This window comes from Physeter macrocephalus, chromosome 19, assembly GCF_002837175.3.
Source record: "Physeter macrocephalus isolate SW-GA chromosome 19, ASM283717v5, whole genome shotgun sequence".
In the NCBI taxonomy this organism is placed as follows: Eukaryota; Metazoa; Chordata; class Mammalia; order Artiodactyla; family Physeteridae; genus Physeter; species Physeter macrocephalus.
In genome coordinates, this window is record NC_041232.1 from 3,861,907 (window position 1) to 3,868,743 (window position 6,837).

The 6,837-nt window shown below is 46.2% G+C and overlaps 1 protein-coding gene across 1 annotated transcript in view; it reads right to left on the reverse strand.

The window, feature by feature from the left end:
* The window catches only part of LOC102974591 (protein SFI1 homolog), a 78,760-nt gene extending 76,356 nt beyond the window's left edge, over positions 1-2,404 (reverse strand). The window contains exon 1 of the mRNA XM_028480526.2: positions 2,276-2,404. The gene's annotated coding sequence lies outside the window, so the exon portion shown is untranslated. The remainder of the gene's footprint in view (positions 1-2,275) is intronic.
* Positions 2,405-6,837: the final 4,433 nt, after the last annotated feature.

The following is a 6,837-nucleotide window of genomic DNA, read 5'->3' on the forward strand; positions in this document are numbered from 1 at the left end:
GAGCCACGGCCACTGGGCCTGCGCGTCCGGAGCCTGTGCTCCGCAACGGGAGAGGCCACGATAGTGAGAGGCCCCCGAAACACAGAAGGATAATAACAAGTATTGGTGAAGATGTAAAGAAACTGAAACCCTCCTACACTGCTGGTAGTAATGTAAAATGGTGCAGCCACTTTGGAAAACAACCTGGCAGTTCCTAAAAAGACAAATACAGAGTTACCATTTGATCCAGCAATCCCACTCTTGGTATATATCTAAGAGAACTGAAACCATATGTCTATACAAAAACTTGTACATGAATATTTGTAGCAGCATTATTCGTAATAGCCAAAAAGTAGAAGCCCAAATGCCCACCAACTAAAGGATGGATAGACAAAATATGGTATATCCATACAATGGAATATTACTCAGCCATAGAAAGAAATGCAGTACTGTTACATGCTAAAACATGGACGAGCCTGGAAAACATTATGCTAAGTGAAAGACGCCAATAACAAAGGACCACGTATTGTATGATTCCATTTATATGAAATGCTCAGAACAGGAAAATCTATAGAGTCTGAAAGTAAAGTGGTGGTTGCCTACAGCTGGGAGGATTGAAGGGAAACAGTGAAGTGACTTACTAATAGGTAAGGGTTTCTTTTTTGGGTAATTAAAATGTTCTAAAATTGATTAAGGTGATGGTTGGATAACTGGGAATATACTAAAAACAAATGAACACTTTAAATGTGTGAACTGTATGGTATGTGAATTATATCGCAATAAAGCTATTAAAAAAAGAAGAGAAGGAAGAAGTAGTAGTATTACAGGAAAACGTGCTCCAAAAACTAAGGAAATAAATCAAGAAAAAAAAAAAAACAGGGATCTGGGCAACAGTGAATCTAACACAAAAGAATAGTAAAAAGAAACAAATCCCAGGGCAGATGTGAAAATAAGTCTCTGGATTAGAACTGGGAACAGCAGGCACAGAGCCACTAGATCAGATTAGAGCAGAGGAGTTAAGTCTCCAGGAAAGAAATGGAACTGATGGTTTTGAGAGTATGCAAAAAATTACTGACAGGTCTATGAGAAATACTGAAGCATTCAGAAAAAAACATTAGTGATCTGTGCATGGAACACTAGGAAAATAAGAAAATAAGACAATTATTAATTCTCAGAAAAAATGACGGAATGTACGAGAAGGGAAGAGTTGCAGTTAGTCAACTTGGTTCAGCAGCGAATATCCGTTATATAATGTAAACACTGACTATTAACAACAAATTACCACATAACCACGTTGGTGAGATGAGGGAAGAAAACCTGTGCATCTCCCATGAATGGTCAACACTTAACGTAAAACCTAACAAATCAAGAAATATCACCTATAAGATTATTTACTTCCAATTTACAAATAACATCAGGAGGAACAGTTAGAAGAATGGAAATTGGAATTAGAGCCTGGAGACTATTTTCTAATATAAGGTTTTAATATTAATTTTTAAATACACATGTTAATTCGAAAAATGTAAAAGTATCTTAAAGAAGTTTCTACGGTATTCTAAAGGTTCTAACAATAACTGAGAAATGAATGATCTTACTAAAGAAAAGCAAGAAAATACCTAAATTTATATACTAGGTCGCAGAATAAGTTTCAACTACTTCCAGGAAGCCTTCCATGACACCTCCAAGCCTCATATTTCCATGGCACTTAGGCGGGTACCATGCCACCTAGAGTGTATAGATTAGATTCAAAATAGCATTCATGGAGCTGGTACTCTGTGCCATGCACAGTACTAAACAGTTTTCATTAATTACCTGCTTTAATACCACCACCCCAACAGGTGGTAACCATCTTTATTTTACAGAAGTGCCCCACGTCACCAGCTAAGTAGAACAGCTGGGGCTGGTACTCAGGGACCTAACACGATTCAGTCAACAAATCTTTACTATAATCCAGAGGTTAACAATAAATCTGAACGGCCTCCCATCAAATAAAAACGGAGCACTAATTTCCCGCTGCGGGTGTTTGCCCAACTGGCCCTCGGGGCTCAGGTGTGGCCCCTGCGGTCTGAAAACCCTCGCCTGTCGCTCGGCCACGCAGCAGGGATCCAGAAACCCCGGATTCGGATCCGCGCACGCTAACGAGCCTTGCACTGACGCGGCACCGGCATCCGCCTGCGGCGCCCCAGACGCGCAGAAGAACGTCGGGCGAGGAACACGGGCCTCGGGAGTCGTCCTGCGCGCCCTTTCCACCTCTCCTCCACTCTCGGGCTTCAGCCCCATGAGGAGGTAGCCTCACCTGCACTTCTAGAGGAGGAGGAAACGGACGCTCCCACAGGGCAGTCACCGGCCAGGCTCGGAGGGACGTGCGCTCGTCGCTGGGCTCCGGCCGCAGAGGCCGAGCACTCCCACCTCCCGCCTCAGAGAAGTCCCGGCGTACACTGTCTGGCCTCCTCAAGCCCGCGCGGCCTACGCCAGCCTCCGCGCTTTCCCGCCCCTTAGGACGCAGATCTCGCGCCGGCCCCGCCCCCGTCTCCACGGCGACGCGGCGTGCGTGAGGGACGCCCAGCCCGAGACCCGGGAGTTAGCGGAGCCTCAGGGCAGCTGGCAACACACCTCCCTGTGGCCGCCTTGGAGCCCCAGCAAGGCGAGGTGGCCCTGAGGTGCGTGGATAGACGCGCTGTCAGGGCGGCCCCGCGGAGGGCTCTCTGCCTCCGTGGCCCACTCGCTTCTTTCACAGCTCGGCCTCCCACTGCTACTCTTAGACACGAGGAGTGGGAGCTGTTTTGAAGCGGATTCCCGAATTAACGCTTCGCGCGGCAAGCACCAGGGACGAGGCTACCGTGTAGAGGCCGGCGCGGACCGAGGCCCTCCTTCCCCCACCTCCGGGCTCCCGCGTGAGCCTCTCTGGCTCTCGGTTCTCGATGATTTCCGGGGAACGCAAGCTGGTCCCCGGGGCCTGGGGCCAGCGCATTCGTAGACTGGGAGGTCGTCAATCTTGACCGCGCGGGTGAGGGTTGCGCCGCCGGCGAATTAACATTATCCCAGGTTGAAGGCGTCTCTTAACCATTACTTTTAAACTGTAATTAACAAGCATTGTTAGTAAATAGTCATTAATTTAAAAGATGATCAGAGTGGGCCCAAATTTTAAAAAGTGGGGATGGGAGACGGTAGGTAGGGCATTTTTTTTTTAAATTAACGAATAGTTGATTTACAATGCTGTTAGTTTCAGGTATACAGCAAAGTGATTCAGTTTTATGTATATATATACTATTGTTTTTCAGATTATTTTTCATTATAGGTTAAGGTAGGGCATTTTTATATCCTTTTCATCTGTGCTTTGTAAAGCATTATTTGAAAGCACTTGAGATTTCTGGTGGAGAGCGCAAAACAAAGGCTAGCATTATGCATTTAAATGCTTGAAAGATTTTACGTTAAAAACATGAGGGAAAAAAAACTTGTTGGGTGCCTTGGTATTAGAATCACAGGTAATTTGCATTTTTGCTCTATTTTTTTAACCTATGTTAATTTTGGTAATTAAAAGTGTTTAAAAGAAGTTCCACTTTAGCGGGACGGGAACCAATCTTTAATCTGAAGTTATGTGGCAAAGTAGTTTTTAAATAATTTAGTTACTTTCAAAGTCCTGATTAACACTGTAACTAATATTGACTTCCTGTAATGTTACTCTTATAAGTACTTTATTAAATTACATTTATATAAATTATGAAAATCCAGGATAAATCAGTAAGCATGCTTTCTAAATGATTTGCTGATACTTTGTCATGTGCATTTACCACCATCAGCTTTGACTAATTTAGGAAGGAATTAAAGGCATTGCCATTTGAATTATAATGAAAATAATTAGTCCCATTGGGTAAGATAACAATATAGAATAACAATAGCTAGTGCAGCAGCACTTGGTGATGTCACTCTTAACTACTTTGCATATATAAAATCAAAGATGTAAAGTGCCAGAAAGGGTTTAGGCTCAGCAAATAATTTGCTCTATGGTCTTACAGAAGTCTCTTAATAATTTCTATGTAGCCGTTGAATACATGATGCCACAACTGTGAAACTGTTCAAATCCTATTTTTTTGGAAGTAGGGATTACCCTTGGAGAAAGAAGAGTAGGAAAAAGCTAATTTAGAAAGGTGGAGAGCAGTGGAGGTCTGAGTTGAGGCTGCTCTCAAAATTTTTAGGTTTCGGATTTCTATTTGCTTCTCTGCTGTTCTTGGACTGTTAATTTCCCCAACTGATTGAAAGCTGGGAGTCCCCTTATGCCAAATTTTGAAACAAGAATTTGAACCTAAACCAAGATCTTACAAATATTTAGTAAAGAAGTAGAATCTTTTCTCTTACTCTCTCAAAGGGGTTCCTATACTGATATTTGAAAATTCATTTTCCTTGCAAAAGGGGGCACTTAGAATTACAAATTATCATTCCTGCCAAAGAAAATAACATTCAAAAGCGACAATGAAACAAGGATTTGCAAGCATCTAGCTTTTACATGACACAGGTGAAAGAAGTTCACAGATGCCCTCCCTTAGTAAATGATTACCTTTTTATTCCTAGGTAATAATCATCTTCTCCTTTAATAAGGACAGATTCAGGCTTTGAGAGATAAGAAGTGAGTTGAGAACATGGTTCTACAAGACATTAAAGAAGAGCCTGGGGGAAGAGTACATCCTCCATAGGATTGACCAGAGGACCCAGGAAATAAGCTTCAGGCCAGACGTTTATCATAATAGCTACAGTGCCTTGAGCACATTTCATATATGGCTGGTGGTAATTTTAAAATACGCCCACAAATTCTGTGACACTTTTCCCGTATAAAGGTGTAGTAGTCTTAAGTCCTCTTCCCTTGAATATAGGCCAGCCTTAGTGATGCCTATCCAAGGAACAGCATGTGGCAGAACAGACAGAGTGACTTCGAGGCTAGGCTGTGCAACTGTCTGGCCCTCTTCTAATTGGACACTTGCCTGGGAATCCAGCCACCATGTTATGAGGGAGCTCAGGCCACAGAGAGACCAGGTTTAAGTGTTCCAGCAGTAGCTCCATTGGTTCCAGCTGACAGCCACCACCAACCACCAAACATGTGAGTGAGTGAGCCATTAGATGTTCCTAGCATACAGCCTTCCAGCTGATGTTGAAGGGAGCAGAGACCAGCTGTCCCAGTTAGGACCACCCCAAATTACAGATTTGGTGCAAAATAAATGTTGGGTTAAGCCACTGAGTTTGGGGATAGTTTGTTACACAGCAAAAAATAGTTTGTTACACCCCAAAACAGTGGGGGTTTTTTTTCTTGTTTTGTTTTTTGCGGTACGCGGGCCTCTCACTGTTGTGGCCTCTCCCGTTGCGGAGCACAGGCTCCAGACGAGCAGGCTCCGCGGCATGTAGGGTCTTCCCGGACCGGGGCACGAACCCGTGTCCGCTGCATCGGCAGGCGGACTCTCAGCCACTGCACCACCAGGGAAGCCCCAGAACAGTGGTTTTAATGTTATCTCTTTAAAGCCTGAAAAGTAGATACTGCTATCTCTTTTTGATAGATGAGTAACCAAGTTCAAAAAAGTGAAGCGACTAGCTCTGGTTTCACAGAGTGGCAGAGCCAGGATTTAAGAGCTTCAAATAAACAGGCCTTCTCCACTTCTCCACAGTGGCTTGCAGAGAGAGTACAGTTGTGAGAAACTCATTTTATTCATCATTACAGACGAAAAGAAAAAGTTTTCATAATTGTTTTGTCCGTTGCCAATACTCAAGGACGGGAACTTAGTGCCCAATCACTGCCCAACCGGCTGATTTCACAAATGAAGCTCAAAGAAAGTAGGCCCCTTGAAAGAAATGTAGACTTCGCTATACTTTGGCGAGAAAAATTACATTTCCCTCCACAGCCATGTATCACTCCACGGTCCCACGGGGCAGAAACCGGCTCACACGTGATCTCCGTCAAACCTTTCCTCTCCGCATGGCAATTACTCTCATTTGTTCACAGAGGAGGGAAATTATATGTGCGTCTGTGTGGCCGTCAGCCGGTCTCAGCACTACATACTAACCGCCTGACATTCGCAGTTTCATCTTTCACCCAAACGCACTTGCACTTCTTCTCGTGCAGGTTATGGGGCGGGAAAGAACATTTCAATGAATTTGTCAGTCGCCCGTAGCTCATTCAAAAGCAACCGTGGCAGGTTTGCTTATTAATGCAGCAACGCGTAATCTCGCTTATTCCTCATACACATAGAAGCCATTTTAATAAGAGCGAAACTCAGAAGTCAGAACTTTGCCCAAGATTACACCACCAGTAAAAAAAAAGAGCCAAGGTTCGAACCCCAACCGGAAGGCGCAAAGCTCTGAAGTTCACCTAACTCAGATTCCCGCTGCCGAAGCCCCAGGGTTCTCCGCCGACGCGAACCATGCAAACGCAGCGGCCAACCCACTTCCCGACCGCGGTCACCCTCCCTGGAGAGCCGTCGGGCGGGGGTCGCGGGCTTCAAGCTCCGCCCCGCCCCGAAGCGCGCGTGGGAACTGGGCGTCCTCCCCGGGGCTGCCCACGACGACCGCCTGCGCACAACTGGGAGGGCTTCCGCGGCCCCCGGCCGGGCCTACTCCCGCTACCGCCATCCCCTCCCGGCCTCCGCCTCCCCGCCGCCGTGCGTACGCAGGGGCCGGCGCCCAGGGAGCGCGCCGTGATGTTTCCTTTTTCCGGCCGGCACCGCCGCGGACACCTCACATCCGGGCGCGCGTCGGCGAAGGCTGCGCAGGGGCCCGGGTGCGTGGAGGGAGTTATTAAGGGGGAGGGGGCCGGGGAGGAGGGGCGGAGGGCTGGGCCGCGGTTACGGCGGCTGAAGGGAGACAATCCGAGCGGCT